This window comes from Zerene cesonia, chromosome 17, assembly GCF_012273895.1.
Source record: "Zerene cesonia ecotype Mississippi chromosome 17, Zerene_cesonia_1.1, whole genome shotgun sequence".
Taxonomy (NCBI): domain Eukaryota; kingdom Metazoa; phylum Arthropoda; class Insecta; order Lepidoptera; family Pieridae; genus Zerene; species Zerene cesonia.
In genome coordinates, this window is record NC_052118.1 from 4,141,568 (window position 1) to 4,160,404 (window position 18,837).

The 18,837-nt window shown below is 32.6% G+C and overlaps 6 non-coding genes across 6 annotated transcripts; all 6 read left to right on the forward strand.

Moving 5' to 3' along the window:
* Window positions 1–2,129: 2,129 nt before the first annotated feature.
* Trnay-gua lies at window positions 2,130–2,218 on the forward strand. The gene is given in 2 exon segments: window positions 2,130–2,166; window positions 2,183–2,218. It is a non-coding gene; the product is annotated as a tRNA-Tyr (tRNA).
* Window positions 2,219–2,729: 511 nt separating this feature from the next.
* On the forward strand, window positions 2,730–2,819 carry Trnay-gua. Its single transcript is given in 2 exon segments — window positions 2,730–2,766; window positions 2,784–2,819. It is a non-coding gene; the product is annotated as a tRNA-Tyr (tRNA).
* A 420-nt stretch (window positions 2,820–3,239) lies between these two features.
* On the forward strand, window positions 3,240–3,328 carry Trnay-gua. The gene is given in 2 exon segments: window positions 3,240–3,276; window positions 3,293–3,328. It is a non-coding gene; the product is annotated as a tRNA-Tyr (tRNA).
* Window positions 3,329–3,709: 381 nt separating this feature from the next.
* Trnay-gua lies at window positions 3,710–3,798 on the forward strand. The gene is given in 2 exon segments: window positions 3,710–3,746; window positions 3,763–3,798. It is a non-coding gene; the product is annotated as a tRNA-Tyr (tRNA).
* A 389-nt stretch (window positions 3,799–4,187) lies between these two features.
* On the forward strand, window positions 4,188–4,276 carry Trnay-gua. The gene is given in 2 exon segments: window positions 4,188–4,224; window positions 4,241–4,276. It is a non-coding gene; the product is annotated as a tRNA-Tyr (tRNA).
* Window positions 4,277–5,185: 909 nt separating this feature from the next.
* Window positions 5,186–5,274, forward strand: Trnay-gua. The gene is given in 2 exon segments: window positions 5,186–5,222; window positions 5,239–5,274. It is a non-coding gene; the product is annotated as a tRNA-Tyr (tRNA).
* Window positions 5,275–18,837: the final 13,563 nt, after the last annotated feature.

The following is an 18,837-nucleotide window of genomic DNA, read 5'->3' on the forward strand; positions in this document are numbered from 1 at the left end:
CTTTAATGTTATGTGGATTATCTGTATTTTTATAAAACTGTCCTGTTAAACCCATATTTTCTTGTCTAGATTGGACCCAGGTCCAGAATAACTGTATGTTGCATTAGTATTACTTTATAATTCTTCTGTAGGTAAGTGCTAAAGATTATATACACACAAAATATTAGAAACATTATCGCCAGTTTAGATGTTAACGGAAGTAACAGTTTTTCGTGGACAAATTCCAAAACTAATTGAACAACACACAGGTAATATGATATCCGATGCACGACTAACTCAATAAACGCTAAGCCGATGGATACTCGTAATCCATATCAGTCAAGTTTAAATCGCAGTGGCAAACGAAAATGTCAACTTGTAATCTATGTAATTAAGTGAATGTCAGAGAGGTTTAGTGAGTACTCGCTTCGAGTGACATACAACGCGATATAACGCCATTATGTTACTTAACGTTACAGCTAAACTGGTTCATAATAAATTGGTTTACACTTTGAATAACGTTATCACATTATTTAAAACATACTCATATTATATTCCTTAAAATTTGTATATTGTTGTAATGTTTGACGGTCTTTCACCCAAAATGTATTAAAGCATTAAATTTACAGAAATTCGATTCTAATGGGAAGGAGGATTGTAAAATGTAGTTTTATTGATTACGTCCAATTTAAACCCAATTACTATAATATAGAAACTAGGTATCTTCAATAAGAGCAAGTTCTCGTGACTTAAATATGAACCTTCATAAATTAATTTTTATCGAAGCAACCTACAGTATGGAAATAATCACATTCTATGCAAAAAGGAGTAGAAAATCTAATTGACGTCGCCAGACGTGACTCCGGAGACATAAGTGTAGACGTAGATCTCGTAAGTTAACTGCCACTAAATGAATTATTCCGGCGCGGTGGCGCCCTCTGTTGACGGAGCAAACTTAGCTAAATAGTTCGTTCCCACTGCTATTATTGTTCAGAAACTGTCGCAACTTGCCTATACAGTCGTGACATTGTGTCTCTGAGTACAATACGTACTGATAAAATAAAGCAGCTATTTGAATAAGCGCAGAACCAGTGGCAGTTTAAATCTACTTCATCACCTTTGCTGGCTATATGAAAAATGCATGTTAGATGATAAATACGACCGCTTATTGTATATTTTGCTACGCAATACGCGAAAGTCTGACAAAAACTTGTATAAACAGAACGTGTTTGATCAATAGTTCTGGCGTATGAAAATTAATAAAAATAAATTATATTATATATTAAATATATTATATTTAGATTTAGATCTATAACGTTAATAAACATTAACGTCATATATTTATGCTTATAGATACTTACGACTCATTCAGTTTACAAATTAAAATATTGTATTTATTTAAGAACAGTAAATAGAATATATATAATATTTAATTCAATTCATCATCAACGATTATAACTTTCTAATCCTGTACTAAGCATTTACGAATCGGACATAGACAACGCATATATAATTTCACGTGACAATTTCAAAGCAGCTTACTTCATACGAGCGCTTCCAATTAATATGTTAATGTAAGAATATTCGGGGTTACCATGCACCGGGGTGCAAGACGCAGTAAAATCCGCTCAATCGTAATCTTGTGGGAGATTACGTCTCTGCGGCTAGTTGAATTTCGGTTTGAATTAATTTGCAACTATTTAAGATAAGAGTTATGATTACGTATCCACTTCAGCAATAAAACAGATTTAAAACATAATTTATCTATATACTAATATTATAAATAAGTTTTTAAGTTTGTGAACTGATTTTGAAAAGCATTCTAATTTGTTAGTTTCTTTAATTATTAATCTGTTTAGGAATTTCTCAGAAAAACTTTCTGCCTTGTTCCATGATTGTATTGGTATAGTAAACAAATCAATCAATCAAAGTATAAAGGTATAGAAAATATAAAAAATATCCAATTTTCTTTTAATCAAAACATAAGATACTTCTTAAGCAAATTTAAATAAGAAAATTGCCGCACTATTTCCCTATTATTCAAAGTGTATGCAGATCGCTTATCAGTTTTCTGTTCCATGATAACTGGCTTACACCTTTCACCTTGGATTTAAAAAAAAAACTACGCGCTTTTTACATTGTTATGTATACCTTCGATAGCTCAGTTGGTAGAGCGGTGGACTGTAGAGGAATTAATGCTGTCATCCATAGGTCGCTGGTTCAAATCCGGCTCGAAGGAATTTTTTTTGCATATTAAAAATATATGCTATGTTTCACACTTATAGTATAAATAGCAAAGATTTAAATTTTTTAATGTTAGTATAAAACTCAAAAATAACTTGACAAATTAAAAAAAGCTAGCACCAGCAGCAAACGAGCAACGTTACTCCTCAGCGAAATAAACTATATTTTATTATGTTTTATATAGCTACAATGTACATAGTTAATGGCTTTTTTATACGAAAAACAGTAACAGACTTTAAATAAATTACATTCTGTAACATATACTTAGTACAAGGTGGCCCACCAGACAATTTGCTTGATCTGTCGAAAAAAAATCACACACTGTTACTTTATAAATAAAATAAAAGATAAAAAAAAAAACATTTTTATAATGATAATATAACTAACAGACATTATATTTCCCTTGTATGAGCACACAAATGAGTTAACTAAACTATCACACGTAATGACGGTCACCTTTCACTCCTACTTACGTAGAATACGCTAAATTAGTATTTTCCTTCAAGCCTTCGATAGCTCAGTTGGTAGAGCGGTGGACTGTAGATGTAGAAATAGTTGTCATCCATAGGTCGCTGGTTCAAATCCGGCTCGAAGGAAATTTTTACATCTACCCTCAAACATTCTTTAAAATCTCCTTTGAAAGAAGTCCATAAATACATTGTTTTTAAATAAGATAGGTATTTCAACGTTAAATATTGGCTTTCTGTTTAATATGATATTTCTATTTTATAAAATGACAATATCAAAAATACTGGTTTCGCAACAGAAAATCTCAATAAATACGTCGGTTCTAGTCTTGACTGTAAAACCCCGTTAGTGGACTTTCTATTTATTGTTCTGGATGCGGACAAACAGTGAACCAAGAACAAATGAGTAATCAGTAAATATACGAACATTAAGTAAAATAATGGTTTGAAATCCTGCAGTGAATTATTACATAATTATACTCGTAATCAGTAAGCACCTTTCACTTAGGTTCTCGTTAAACAAACGTTTATTTAGAAACAGTATCCGTGCCTTCGATAGCTCAGTTGGTAGAGCGGTGGACTGTAGAGGAATTAATGCTGTCATCCATAGGTCGCTGGTTCAAATCCGGCTCGAAGGAATCTTTTACCCAAACTAATAAAAAAAAATCTTCACTTTTCGTTCTTAGCTATAATACAAGATCAATAATAACAAATCGATGAAAAATTGTTCACCTATGTACCTACTTTTAACCATCCAAAGCAACTCGAAGGAACAGACGAAAAGACAGAGATAATTTTTGTTATCTTAAGCAATTCTCGGATTAAGAACAATATTATTGTTATAAATATTTGCAGTCCATTGCATAATCAAGTTGATGATAAGAGAATTTTAACTTTTTTTTTATGCACTTAGTTTCTCTACTCTACATTGGTGACCTTGTAAGTAATAAAAAGGAGGGCACCTTTCACTTTCGCACTTCGTAATATACTTATACGTAAAATTTAGCTTGACAGACAAGCCTTCGATAGCTCAGTTGGTAGAGCGGTGGACTGTAGAAGAACCAATACTGTCATCCATAGGTCGCTGGTTCAAATCCGGCTCGAAGGATTTTTTACATCTACCCGCAAAATATTTCGATAGTAACACTATTCTTGCTTTTTGCAGTTATGTGGCGTTATTTATATAGGAATGTGTTTTTATTACTTTACAGACAATAATTGCTGTTTCACACAGCATATGAAGAAAAGCACCTACGTACGAATGTAGGGACAAACGATTCTTACAATTGACAACAGATGAATATTTAAAGTATTTGAATTATTGCATATAATAATATATTGAAATTGTTCACAAACATTTATAAACAAATGCAACATAATATTACCTATTGGAACTTTAATCACATTCGTAATCGTGCGTGCTAAAAGGAGGGCACCTTTCACTTTTACTTTGGTACAAATACAAATGTATATGTAATATTTGAAATAACGTACATACCTTCGATAGCTCAGTTGGTAGAGCGGTGGACTGTAGAGGAATTAATGCTGTCATCCATAGGTCGCTGGTTCAAATCCGGCTCGAAGGAGTCTTTTGCTCACAATTGTTTTAAATAACGAAAAAAAAATTATTTGGGGTCTTATTCTTGATGCACATAATTTTTTTAAACAATAAGTTCAGGCTACATGACTTATACCTTTGAGCAATGTTTCGTTCATATTTTACACAGCTTATAACACAATTAATTTAATAAAAAACTAAGCTGCCTTCAAATAATAAAAAAATAATTAGAACTAGACAAAATGTAAACTACTAGGACTAAACAAAAAAGGGGCCATATGGGAGCCAGCTTTCTAATAAAAAGAATCACAAAAATCGGTTAACCTAGAAAAAATATGAGGTCATAATACAAGAAAGACAAAATACAGTCGAATTAATAACCTCCATCTTTGAATTCTATTGATACCCTATTGATAAGAAGAGAAGATAAATGAGAGAATAAGATATGATAGTACCGACAAGGATTGTAAGATATCCTAATGTTTATCTTTCAACTAGCTATCCGCGGAGGCTTCACCCGTGGTAAATACATAGCCTATAGCATTCCTCAATAAATGGGCTATCTAACACTGAAAGAATTTTTCAAATCAGACCAGTAAGTAGTTCTTGAGATTAGTGCGTTTAAACTAACAATCAAACAAACTCTTGAGCTTAAAAATATTATTATAGATAAACAATTGTTTATTTAGACATTTCTTATTTTTCCATTATTTTGATAACTCATAAGTTTAATTAATTTGTAGCATTTTTAAATAAATCAGTAAAAAACACGCCCATGTTTTCCAATAAAAGATGACTCTGTTGATGACTTAGTTATATAATGCAATATCGCGATAAACGTCACGTATTGTGAACAAAATGTGATAAGAGGAGGGCACCTTTCACCTGTTATTATTTATTCTTTTAACAGTATGTTTAATTTACCAATATCAATGCACCTTCGATAGCTCAGTTGGTAGAGCGGTGGACTGTAGTTGGTAATTAATGGCTATCCATAGGTCGCTGGTTCAAATCCGGCTCGAAGGAATTTTTTTGATAAAATATTTCAATATTATTTAATGGTAATAGGGCCTCATACGCATTAAGTCTTTTATATGTGGTACGTACATTTCAAATTACAAATGATTCAAATTCAAATACCAAATACTAAAAATCTATGCAATATCATCTATTCGTCCATAATTATTTCTATATTTCGTGTACAATTATAATACTAAATTCGTACTTTATAGCGTACGTGACAAACTCGTCATTTAACCAATTCACAACCAATAATTCTCAGTAATTATTCACAGTGACCTATAGTAATAACTATGAAATATGCATCAACATTTTCATGTCAAATTGACAGGTATCATCGCAAAGGGCACCTCATAAAGATCAAACATAAGCTTGTCAAATAATTCAGGGGTATTCCGCCACTTAGCATAAGGTCAAACTGACATTTCGTTCAGCATTTACGCGAAAGGCAATTCATAATGTTGTCGGGATGGTTGGGTAAACGTCACGCAAGAGGTGCTGTAGTGCTGGGATGGCGGAGTGGATATCGATAACATCGATAAACAATGGATAGGTCATATAAAATAAACGCTTTGTACCTTAGGTGCAGGTTGTGCAATTCAACATGTAACACTTTGTTTTTAAATTATTTTATTTTTTACACTTTATTTTACTGATACACAAATAGATCCTTAAAATTAAAAAAAATAATTAGAAATTGACCAGTACGGAGGCCTTATCACTAAACTGTGATCTCATCCAAGTAACTCAATGTGTGAAATATCAGTACAAAATAGGAGGAAAGTATGAAGTAAATAAATGTATACATAATCAATACATCCACAAACAATATGATTAAATCGAAACTCGTTTCAATTTAATAGGAAATTTGAAAAACTTTAAAGACATGAAAGAAATAATGAAATCATATTATATATAACAATACATAAAACTATTTAGTATATGCTAAATATTGAAAAGAACTATTTCAAATTCAATTTTGTTTAGTTGAACTCCATTCGAGCATTCCCACACAGACACTTTTAACACACTAAATATAATGTGGTTTAGATAAAAGCATATAATAGACGATAAACATTATTTCCTTCATATCGAATTTGGTCGACAAAATACCCAACACTGAAGTGTATAAATAAATGGTAACTACTGGATCAGGAAACGGCCTGTCGTAGGCTACCTTAAAATATTTAAGTTCGAGTTAGGAAGTATGCTTGATTTAATTATAGTCATTCTAACTGATGTTAGACACGAAACGCAATCCACTGCAATATATGCACGATAAATTGTAAGACTTGTAACAGAAAACGGTGTTACAAGTTAATCATTGGCTATGGTACTTTTTTGTTGAAGTTACAACGTAATATTAAATTAATATCGTTCTTTTTTTCTAGGGTTAGACAATAAAACCCATCTCGTTAAACAATATGACCCATTTTAACTTCAAATCCCGTGAAGAAAGTGTTAGCCGAATCCATTCAAGTCGTATCACTCAAAAATACTTCTCCTAATTTACGAGGGTACTAATTAAGTCAATCTCCCATAAAATCCCCCTTTCTTAGCGACTCGTCTCTCGTCTGTAGTCGCATAAAACGCGAGAAAACCTAATGCCATTTCACGGCGGAGTAAACCTTTCTGTTGGAGTTAACGTCTATTTAAACTTGGCTTAAGTTAATCGATCGAGAAGGCCCTTAATTATGGCTTTATCTACGAAGCAATGAGGATCGAAGCGAGAGGATTTAACTCAGCTCGAATTAGCAGTATTAAGCCAAGTTCACAACGTGGGTAAGACGTTAACTCCTTCGCACAAAAACACTGCAGAAAAGTTGTAATTAAATTAATAATTTTGAACCCTCATTCATCGCTAAGGCAGAAAAATGCTTAATATCAAGCAATCTTCAACTATGCGATAGTGCAATACACGTATTGTAAGCTGATAGCATAAATTCCCAATAGATTTAAAAAGACACAGGCAGAACGTTTTACTCGCAAATGTCACAAGATATTGCAATAAATAATTATGTTAAATAAGAATGTGCTTAGCATAACTCAATATTAGTAAAGTAAACCGTGAAGCGATGGTAGTCTGTGCGAATTAACGTCAAACCGCTAACCTGGAGTGTCACCGCCATATTAATATTCATAATCGACGCTCCTTGCATGTTATTATAGAACGTGGTGCGACGAAACTTGGGATGTTAATTAATTTTGGCATGTTTAATGGAGACGTTTCAAGTAAGAATTACTTTATCGAATTTTTAATTACAAAAAGTTTAATTTTCCATAGGTTTAAAAGTAAATTTTAAATTATGTGTCTATATAACTTAAAATCAGATAGATGAATATATAAAGCAAGATACGTAAAGATTAATTTTCACCTCTATTGTTAAAAACACCTTTCAAAATACTAAATACGATTCCATTTATACGTTGCATAAAAATACGAGGAAATGCGTAATAAAAACTGATGAGAAAACACAGATTTCGCGTTAAGTCGTGTGACTTGCAGTTCGCGGCTCCCCGCCGGGGCCACAAACCCTAATTATGTCTGAAACAATACCGCACCTTATTTTTATCCATTTTGTGCTCAATCATAATTACCAGAACCTTCCTCGGGGATCCACTGCCAAAAATCATCAACCGTATTCCCCTATCGTACCTTTATATCTAATATTAGAATTATATACTTATTTAAAATTTGCGATTGATTAATTGTTATCATTGCAATTACTTGAAGTAACTATGTTTACGATGATATTATGTCACAGAGTTTAATAATCATTTTTCTCTTTACATCCTACATTAAATAACACTTGTTCTATGTTTTTCTTTCCTCTGAAACTACGGTTAAGTACTCAATTAGTCCTAGTCAATTGAATATACGAAAGGCATTGTGAAACAATGAAAGCCTTTCAAATCATGAAACATCTCAAAAAAAGAGGTCTATTAATTACCTTAGTCTTGAATATTTATCTTTTTCCGCGATAAATGATTTGTAGGAAGGGGAAAGTCTTATATTTTTTAAATTAATACTCTCAAAAATTTCATAGTCACCGTATAAACCATTTACTAATTAAGATTGTTAATGAACAGTCGCGTAGGTAGATATATAAACGTATTTTTGAGAAGTAAATATGCAATTAATATAATGATACGAATAATAATTAGTGGTACACTATTCATGTTTAATTAAACCCATGAATTTAACTAAAAAGATGTAAATCCATAGGTAATGATCATACCTTTGTATAAGTACTCCAGTCAATGACCCATCCTATTGTAAGTTAATTCTATTGGAAATTCGTGTCACTTTACAGGGGTGCCCATGGGTAACACAGGAAATCATCAGCGTGAAAATCATTCATTAGGAAAACCTGTAGGAAAACATGGAGTTAAAAGATTCCCCGCTCGAAAGCTCTCGTTTATAATTATAACACATTTCACGAATGAACAAATAGGGTTTTGTTTCATTATTTTTGAGATAAACTTCCATTTATGTAACAAGATACATTTTCTTTCTATATCGTTATTTATAACTTTATTTGTTTCGTGAAGCATAACATACATTAACATAGCTATTATGATCTAGCTTTATTCATCTATGATGGTTTACAAACCAACTAAGTAAAAAGTAACAACTAAGTACAAACCAACTAACTTAAAAACTGTTTCGCTCCGAATTTAAATCCAACTAACAAAAACCAGTTCGTAAAATAAATGAATGACTTACGTGTAAGACTATATATGATATAGAGATATAGCAGTTATCATAATGGAAGCAATCATTTTTAATTGTCATAATTCATTTAATAACACAATCAAAGGGTAAATCGCAACCCAGCCTGGGTTTGATAAAATTTTATTACACGGACAAAGCTCACTTAAAATTAGCGTTATTAGCCCTCGCTCATACAAATTGCCTCTTTTATCCGAATTTATTGAAGGTAATTGATTTAATGCGCTCTTTGTTAACGATTATCTTACCCGAATAATTGTTTTTCGATAACAGTTCAATTAATTTGAATTATAATATTAGTAGATAGAGAATGATTTTGATTTATGTCATTAGAACCTTCGATGAAAATGCAATATAAACCTGTCAATTTAAATGTCTAATCAATAAAATTCTTGACGTATTAAATACCAAAACACAACATCACATTAAATATACTTCTAAAGCAGATGTGTTTTTATTTGTAATTTATTTTAAATTTTACTGTTAAAGCTGAAACAGCAACAGAAAAGCGTTGTTAAATTAGCCTCTTAATAACTGGCTAACGGCTCAATTGGGATTTTTAAACACACAAGTCACCTGTAGCAATCAGAACTATAATTTCCGGTTAGTCTGAATAATTTCCAGACGGCCATGTAGGCTGTAATTATGGCAATTGCTATAATTGCAACACCAGTGGTTCAATATCGTATGAAAGGGGTTTTAATACTTTTTCTATTTGAGTATAATTTACAACTCTGTCGTGCTGACACGCTGTACCTATATACTTCTAAATATTCTACAGCTATTATTCGTTTCTTTTACAATCTTAAAAATATGTTTGATACATCATACGCTATAAATACCATTTAAAAGTATTATTTGATATCACATATAAAAAGTATCCCACACAACATGACATAATACAAACCAGGCGAAAATCAAGGAAAATTTCGCGGCTGTATCTTTTCCCTTTAATTGTTGGCAGGAGTGCTATCTCGAGGTTTACTCACTCGGATTGCGGCCAATAAAATGTTACAACCCTTTTGTCGGATGCCGATTATACCGCGCTTTTGTCACCCATGTACTTGTTTATTATTGTAGTTGTGAAATATTATTTGCAGTTTGCTCGAATACGTGAGTAAATGTTTGCAGTATGATCACTTCAATCCTCAAAAAGTTAAAACATTTTCGCTAACATTCACACGAATTAATGTTTTATTTAAATAGTGTTGTAAATGTTTTATTTTTTAAGAACAGTATCAAATAATTCGTCCGTAGTTTGCGAATACAGTTCAGACAGAAAGAAGCATATTAGAATCATAGACACGTAGCATCTATTTTGAATAATTTAGTTTTGTAGGCATCTCCGCGCATTCCCAACAACTGAAGAAATCCGCGAATACACATTTTTATTGATATATGAATAAAACGTGACTTCCTGAAATGGTATCGGAGTGGAAAAAATAAAAAGCATTGTTTTTCTGGTTTCAAAGTATTAGGTAGTTATATCAAAATGCCTAAAATATAATCAATTTAAAATCATATTTTTATTTTAACTCAACATTTTGACATTAAAAAATAAGAAATTGAAATACCTACCTAATCTTCATTTGTAAGTTATTTCAAAGTTGAATAGGTATTCAATTATTATTTGATAAAAATTTGTACTAAAAACTCATTATTCAAACAATAAGTATGATAAGAGTTTCATTATATTTTTTCATTTAAATTTTTAAAATTCTTCAAATTTGGTATCCAATCGACATCGCGGATATGTATCGAAATAAATACCCCTTTATTTATGTGTATCGTTTGACACCGCAGCCTTTTGTGAAAAAATCTCACGTTCGATACGCTCTACGCATCGCGATCTGTATGACTCGCGATACGCGATTTTTGGAGACGTGACTGAATGTCGATAAAAATATAACATTAGTATCGATATTTCTTCGACCAATTACCGAACTGATAACTAGCACCATATTTGACATATCATTAAGAATGGATGGACTGTAAGCTTCAGCTCCGTTGGTGCTTTGAATTGGGGACTTTCCAGGTATGTATGCCACCCGTGCAAATGGATGTTCAATGAATGTATTTCTTGGTATGCAATAAAGGTGCTTGTTACTTAGCCTTTTAAAGAACTCGTTGTGTTTGGATGTTTGTATTCATCATTAAGCTGAGATATCAGCCTATTAGGTTATAACTTATAACCATATCTCCCGCACAAAGTCTTGATACAAACCAAAAATCAATACCACAGTTTAAATCAATATTGAAATACTGCTTGCTAAAGAATAGTTATATCTACTGACTCAATACTTAAGTGCATTTGTCCTTTAATGCAGCAAGCAAAGGAAAAAATTGTCTTTCTCCGCAAAAAATTATCGATGAAATCAGAACATCCCTCATATGAATAAAAGGGTATAGGCTCTGTCAATAGTTGGGTTGGTATTTGCGAGGCAAACAGGTCGCTTCTGCGCGGGTAGGCGCCGCCGCAATCGCGTGCCCTTGTCAACATGCATTTGGTCTTTTCAATCTTTTTTAGAAATTTCATTGTTTAAATGCAAAACTGGAAATATTTAAAATGGGCGATTTTTACTGTTTCAGTTCAATATTACAATAATTAAGAACATATATAGCATCTTATAATAATACTAGCTGCGCCCCGCGGTTTCACCCGCGTAAGTCCATATCACGTAGGAATATCGGGATAAAAAGTTGCCTACATGTTATTCCAGTTGTCCAGCTATCTACGTAACATATTTCATTGCAATCGGTACAGTAGTTTTTGCGTGAAAAAGCAACAAACGCACACACATCCTTACAAACTTTCGCATTTATAATATTAGTAGGATATAAGTATGATCTTAAAACTTTTGTATATAATGTAAACAAAAGGTTTGTAACCATTACAAACAATCAATATGAAAAAAGGAGCTCTTTCAAGACGTTGCTATAAATAAGGGACTGTAAGTAACAGTGTTGTGAGGATGATTACGTAACACATTAGTCTTGCCACGCAAAAACATCCACAATTCAACAAAAACAAACGTGCGGATTGCTTCCGAATGATGGTAATTTGTCAGGTGTGTAGAGCAAAGAATTTCTATTGCAGATGCAGAAGACAGTGTACAATGTACATAGTAATGTTATAATTGAACGTTGAGATACGAAGATTAATTTAAATATTAACATCTCTTGATACCTATTCTTGGAGACTTCTTAGATTTCATTACACTTTAATAATGTGAGCTCCATTTTTTTTTTAAAACCTTCAGATTGCCTTATCAAATAAAGCCTTGTGTTGTTACATTTTATATTTCTAATTGTAATGCATACTTAGATGTCTTACTTAACTAAACCATATGGTAAAACTTAACCAAACCATATGGTATTTTCAAAATAAAGAAGCTAACTGGGTTGTTTCCGCACACAATATGTGTATGCCTCTTAGAGAAAACTTTTATAACCCCAAAAACATATTGTTCTTTGGCAGAGTCCGTGGGAACAATTCGCGATAGAACAACGCGGTTGCTCCCGCTAACGTCTTGTTCAAACAGAATGAAATATCTTAACGCGTCTCCTAATGGTACTCATTTATTTCCCTCCCGAATCTCGCACTGAACGCTCCTAATTATTGCGTTTCCAGTAGGGTTATTAAGTTTTGGTTTAAATGAGAAATGGGCGCATTCGTTCCGCGCTCAACACGATATCTTCTCGCGCCAAAGGTCTTAAAATTTAATTTTAGATCATGGCGTTATGATGTAATTAAATAAATCGCCGGCGTGCTTGTTTTGTGAAAATAATTCTCAGCTACACACTCATTTTATGTAGAGAATTTAATATTATGGAACAAGATATCGTAGTGAGATTTTCTGACTGTCTATTTACTCTTCAACGTACTTGATACGTGTAACGTTTAGTATAAGTGTGTACGAATAAAGCTAGTGATTTCTAAATATTGATAGGTAAAAATTACATTACACTTGTCCCTTTAAAAGTCTGACCCCTTTAAATTGAAATTAGAAAAACAACACAACTATTGATTGGTCAATGAGATTTAAATTATTTTTAGTCATCTAATGCAAACGAACCATTATTTATAAACTAATTATATAGCATTGTAGCAATATCGTTCGCTTAATGTGATACAAAAGTTGAAGGCAATTTAGCCGTAGGCTTAAGCTCATACATATATTGTTTAAAGCCCCTGGCATTAACAAATATCTAACTTTCTTGAGATAACTCGACGCTACGTCTTAAACTTCTCTAAGAAGATTTACATACTTAAGCGTTTGGGTAGAAGTCAGTAAAATAACAAATCTAGCTAAAGAATATAATTATGCAATCCTTAAAAGTAATACAAATAATGTGTCCAATTATAAACTGTAATTTTTAATACTTGGCTACAAATGTTATTAATTTTACATGGCGTTATATTAAAGAAATTAATATTGTATCACATCATAAGATTTATACATATTAGCCTATTAAAATATTAAATCACACAAAAATATTATACATATTTATTTAAAACCAAAAAATCTTATTATGTACATTTTTTGTATACTTTTCTGGGATTTAAAAAATAAAATTTATATTTTACTGTAAGTTTTTCCTATATGAGAACTATTCAATATGTGATTTATGCGTAAGGGTTACGTACCTACTTACCCAATTCTACGAGAAATTTACTATGAAATTACTTGCATTGCAGAGCGTCGTAGGTGTGGAATTGTTTATAATTCCTGTACATACATCAGTAGTTATCCAAAGCAGTCGAGCGATTCGTAGCCACCTTGGAGCTATGCGAGCGTTACGTAGTATGCGAGGAACACATGAAAAGATACTCTACCGTTGTCGGTATTATATTTTGTATAGATACTTTTAAAGAAAGGTATATTATATCATATGAGGTCTGTTTTTATTATGATTTGTGAGGTACACTAGTCATTAGTTATCATTTATAAATCCATAAACCTTTGCAGTGTTTTCTTTGTAAATTGATAATTATGCACTTAATTTATGTGATGTGAAATGATGTCATTTTAACCGTGAAACTGGAATATGTTATACTCCATGGTTATACCTACTTTCCACTTTATTGTAAATATTACACACCAGTAAAGTAGAGCATATTCCCAGTAAATTCATAGAGTGGCCTCAACTCCAAATGCTCGAAGACCGCCTCAAGGCACGAATGCCTGGCAAGACAAACCGAAATCTTATCAAGCGTCCGCCATGTTGGTCTCGTTAATAAGCAAAACTGCACACAAGGGCCGCCATAACTTACCTGAAGGCTGTTTGTTGAACATATTGCGCGGCGCCATTGGCAAACACTTGTACTACAAACTCCAACAACTTATGGACGGGCGCAGCCCGATGTTACTTTATTAGCTTTTGTTAATATGCCTCTAGTATTAGTCCGATTTATTAACTGTTATGACATTTAAACACAAAAGTATGGTCTGAAGTCTTATCGAATAAGATGCCCATCTTTTTATGGCTTTTATATGTATATACGAGTAGTCGTAGATAAATCTGCAGGTACAAAAGCGAAAGAATGTTTATTAATATGGACAGATAATGATGTGTGACTATATTTTGCTGATCAGTGCTACTAATTATTTCTTATATTAGGTAAGTTGGTAATATTTGCTATGGTCATAACGATTAACATTTTTTAAACTGATCCGAATCCTAAGAACCAATTTATTTTCCTTCCCTCTTATTTCATTTAAATAATGTTTGACAAAAGAATTCTTATTAATAGCTGAGAAGGCGCACAAAAAGAACTCTTATAAATGTTAAAGAGACTGTAAATGTGGCATTTTCTTTATAATAGCCGAGGAATTTTAACCCTTCACAATATAAAAATGAATGAATTTTTCAGCAACTCATTTCTACGAAAAGTCGGAATTGCATCAATTTAATTTTGAAAGCGCTTTACACGAGCGACTTCGATTCAAACAAATGCGGGGTGATGAATCTCATGGGAGCGGTATATTTCATAGCAATTAGTTAGCTACAGGCAGAAGATTCGTCACGAATGAACGAATACCCCTTTCAGAAACGCTTTAAAAGCTACGATGTACTCACGATATATATCAAATCTATATATATTTATACTGAACAGGGAATACGACATCATATAAAACACTTGTAGGTGTTAATAACCTTATATTAAATTATTATTTAACTTGTGAAAGCGCAGCATAAGCCTCATTTACAACTATATGAACTTATGAGGAAAATTATTCAATCACTACTTCAATAATGAGCAAGTATTTTATACAATGCTATACCAATAAATCGTTATAGTGATCGATAAAAGATATCGTATCGTACAGTATAAGTATTTCCACAAAAGAAGACCAACTTGTTCATCTAAACTGAGTTGTCGGGAAATCTGTAACAAAACGGCCGTTGAGGCAAGTTCAGACAATAAACAAAGTCGGAGATAAGCGAGTTGCGACTTCATTGTTCTGCCGGGATTCCACGATACTGCGGCTATGAGGGAGTTGACGCAATTATTAATAAAATTACATTCCTTGGAATTGGCATTTAATTCTAATTCTTCTGTTGTCTGCATGATGTTGGTACTATCTTTAATTTGATACGCGTACTTGTTATTTTTGTTTTAAGAGAAAAGATTTTATTTTACCCTGTAGTTGGTTTGTTTCAAACAAGTTAAACATGTTGAAATAACATACTTTTTTGGCTAACATATGGGTATGAGTATTTTTAAGAAAATTGGTTCGATCGTGTCTATTAAGAAAAACAAACAAACTCTTCTGCTTTATATATAATCAACAGTAAATAATTAATCAGAAAATAAGCAATGTGTGTAAAAATAGATATAAACATATCTATAATGTAATAGGTATATAGATACATTTACTCTCCTTCTTTTCATTGTATCCAGGCTTTAGTTATAGTTGTTTTTCGCAACTGAAAACAAATAAATCAAATGTAACAAATTTTTACAAAACGTAATGTAATAGACACGCATCAAATATATATTGACTAATCATCTTATTACAAGCTTTCCGAACCGTCGTGACCCATCGAAAGTTCGTTAAAGTAATGTCACTCTATCGTACTTCCCCTTTTCAAACGAAAGAGATGAAAATAGGAATAAACCCCAACCAAACAAGGACAAAAGCGACAAGATAATATCCCATAATCACAGTTTTGTTTTCCAATCGGTACTAACGATTATTGGCGTGTTATTCGGGTGTCGTTCTGAAATTGCTTTAGTGTAAGACAAGTCGTTATCAAGTCTAATAAAAAGAGAATGGGTGATTCGATTAGTGAACTACGAGGTAATTATGTATTTTACAACTTGTTTTAAAATGATAACTTGTGATTTGTTTGGGGCCCTCAAAATGTGTTTTATACTTTCCTAGTTCCAGAAAAATTGCATATTCACTTTGGGGTACACGAAAAATTGTAAATTAAAATTTTTTCCTCGCTTCCCAAAACTGAATGGAAATTACAAAGGATTGCTGCAATACTCAAGTAGCTACTACTCATTTATCCCAAAGTAACATAAGAGGATGAATATATTAAAATTGCAGATTGGCTTCTTTTTGGTTTTGTACCTTACTATAATATTATAAATGCGAAAATAACCCGGAAACAGGACTTAGGATAGTTTTTATCCCAGAAATCCCACGAGAACGGGAGTACGCGGGTGGTATATATTTTCGTCTCGTATCTTCTCTTCTCGTATAATTAAAAAAATACAGTTCATCAATTTCTTACCAAGTACATATTTAGAAAGCGTTTTATAATTTCTATGTCATTTTTTTTCATAAAGAAATAATAGTTTATAACAGTGAAATGATTTCAAACAATAATCTATAAAACGCAATGAAATAAATATAATAAAATATAATAGCTTGCACATCAGGCGGCAGTGGACATATATTTTATAAGGACTTTAACGGGAGCTTAACGTTTAAATTAGTTTATTCCCCTAAAGCGGAACCACAGCGAAGGGTTGCAAAATTTAAATTACAAATAAAAGCACTGAAAAATATCTACGAGTGGGTAGTGCCTCAATAACGACTTCCCTTAATTAAAGCCGAAAGAGTAATAAAGGGAATTAATCTGTAAACTTGAATGGTGTTATTGTCAAAGACAAAGTGAGAAGTGACTGCATAACAAGCCATCAACGATTTTAATATTTATTTTTCACTCCGCTAACATCCGATGGGTTTAGGTTTCATAACAAGAAAATATTACCTATGCTGAGAAAATCATTAATTGCATTTTACTAAAATTTATTTATTTGATTTGATTTGGTTGTAACGAAAAACTAAATTAAATTTAGTTGATACTGCATTTCCACATGAAAAGCGAACGAAGAAACAAATGATTTAATTTATAAAAGTTTACTTTTTCATAATATACCTCTAAGAAGCTGAAGTTGGACAAAAACTAATTAAGAAGTTTATTAACCGATGACTATACAAATGTTCAATATGGCCCCAAAGTTGCAAATAGGAATAAGAATTTCGATTTGAACTCGGCCTAATACAGCATATTAGGCTTGGTCCATATTGGAAACTTCATTTATCGACCCCGATTTTGTACGCGTCAGTCACGCTCCAATGCCCGAGCCACTCAACTGTGTCAGATGCTATATTGAAATATGTCAGCCGATTGGGCATCCGTCCGACATGTAACTGCCCCAGGATCCTTCACATCAAAGTACCTGTATTTGATCTGCATGCTTCTCTGAATTTTGGATATCAGCATATTAGTTTGCTATCAATATACAATATACCAACGTATCGCATTGCGAGTGAATTATGGATTAGCTTCTGTTGTAAATTAATAACCAGTATTGGATACTTAGCTATGTGTAGCAATAGTTGTTTATTAAATTTGCGTAATTACGTATAATTTATTGAATTGCATTTTGTTTTTGACCTGTACGCCTAATTATTATTAAAAATGACGCTTGATAGTATTAGGTAAGTAATATCAAAGTTATTAACGTCTTATTAAAATAAGACATATACAAAAAATCCAATAACGTTTTTTTAAATAATTAAATGTACAAAATATAACATAAAGTTTTGAAATAACTAAAACACCAACTACAAGTATAATTATAAAATTATAATGTAATTGATTATAATTACACGAGGTTCAGAAAGTTTACAATTGATTATGTTTAATTTATTATTTCTTAGTTACACGCAATTAATACCTATGTTTTTTTGTAGTTATAAACTAATCTATTTATGGTACTCGCTTGTGCTCCGTCCCTTACAGGCAAGTTGTAGTACGTGTCATCGTAACTTGCGTACCGGCGCGTGCTTGGCTTAATGTCAAGTTGAATATAATCTCCCTCTTCCCTTCTTACCTGACCACCTTCATTGCCACTATACCTCGGATCTTCGTAGATTGTTATCGTTTGCTTCCTGTGAGCAACCACAGGTGCATTAGCAGGAACTTCTGCGGGAATCTCAGCTACTGGAGAAGAACGGGACTCTCCATATCGATAACCATAGCCATGGTAAGGACCATGACCGTAACCGCCATCGTGTCGTATACCGCGATCATCGTAGTAACCAGGACCGCCATAATCTCGACCCCAGTCAGATTTCCTGTCCCATTCGCGACGTTCATCCCAACCAGGCTCTGCCCAGTCCCTTTTGTCCTGCCATTGATTCCAGTCCCAACCAGGATCGTGGTGTGGTGGTGGAGCGTGATACACGTGCGGCTCTTTGTATTCGTGACGATCATGAGCATTACCCCTGTCGTAATAGCTGCGACCCTTGTGATGTTTATTGTAGTTTTCCAAGTCTTGTAAATAGTGATTTTTTCCATAGTCCTGA